Genomic DNA, 1,499 nt, shown 5'->3' with positions numbered 1-1,499 from the left:
AGAAGCGACCCCAGTAGTGTACCGGGGCCTCCCTCAGTGTCCCCGGGACCTCTCCCCTTTCCCAGGACACCCAAGGCTGCAGGTGCAGAAATAAAATGGCACCAGATGTGCGTACAACCTCCACAGGGCTCCTGTATGCTTGAAACGACCTCTGGCTGTCTCATAATACTTAATCTAAAGTCCTGCATAGATGGTGTGTGAAGAGCTGCTGTCTCAGATTGTTTGGGGAATAATGACAAGAAAACACACTTGTATGTGCTCCATACCGAGACCTAATGATGTAGCACATGTCACAGCGATGTCACAGTTTCTACTATTCAATCTTTGGATGGTTGATTGAATGCATGGATGTGTAACCAATAGACACAGAGGGGTGTGTATGTGTGTGTGTGGGGGGCAATTAGGAGGCTGAGACACCCAAAGCCAGAGCCCCAGGAGAGTGAGTGGTGAACCCAGCCCACCTTGGAAGGTATGAACCCCTGGGCAGCCCAGCGTGGGAGAAGACTGGGGCCTGGCTCAGGCAGGCAAGCAGGAAGTGGAAAGTGGACAACTCTTTCTCTGCCATTTGTCCCCCGGGGGTTGGGTGTAGGGATCTGTTGGTGTCTCCGTGTGATCCATTGCACCCAGGGAGAAATGGCAGCAGGAATGAAGAAAAGAGACAAGAAGACAAGAGCTGGGTTAGATGGTGGCCCATCTGCCTGGTTGGTGAGATGACACCCCACACATACCATAGTAGGGCCTTCATTTATACCTCTGCAAGGTTAATAACAAAGGACACAAGGGTGCCTAGTGACTAACAGCTGACATCGACCAGGCAGGAAGCACATCTCAGGACTGAGGCCGCCTCACTGCTTCAGTCACTGTGGCCTAGTCCGCCTTACGCACCTCTGACCAATTTCCAGCTGCCATTGTTCCCAACAGTTCAGTGACCCCAGCTGCGCTGCAGAAAGCTCTCGACACCATCAGTGCCACTGAGATCTTGCCTCAAGACAAACACAACCAGCCACAGCATTTAGTGACACTTGAAATGGACCAGGACTGTAAGAAACTCAGCTCCAGAGATGCTGCACTGTGTGAACTGGGCGCTCCAGGCTCCTGGGAGGAGCAAGCCCGTGGCCAAGGCATTTGGCCTTTCTATGCCTTGGCCGCCTCATTTATGAAACAAAGATATGGTAAGCACCTGTGGCGTGCTGGTGCCGTGGTGATTTGAAGGGTAAATCTGTGTTAGACATCCAAAATGTCAGAACAAAAGCATTACACAAACAACACTACCTGCTACAGAGTTAGGAGTATCTGGGGACAGCGCCTAGCCCATCCTGGAGGGGCACTCCCCCCGCAAGCAGGGCAAGCGCAACCCATCCTCAGGCCCTTCTGACTGCTGCCTGGCTATGACTTTTCATTCATTCATTCATTTTTTTGTGGGGACAGGGTCTCACTAAGCAGTCCAGGTTACAATCCTCCTGCCTCAGCTTCCCGAGTCCTGGGAATATATATATATA

This window comes from Octodon degus, unplaced genomic scaffold, assembly GCF_000260255.1.
Source record: "Octodon degus isolate 3935 unplaced genomic scaffold, OctDeg1.0 scaffold00075, whole genome shotgun sequence".
Taxonomy (NCBI): Eukaryota; Metazoa; Chordata; class Mammalia; order Rodentia; family Octodontidae; genus Octodon; species Octodon degus.
Note: the sequence above shows the minus strand (reverse complement) of the source record.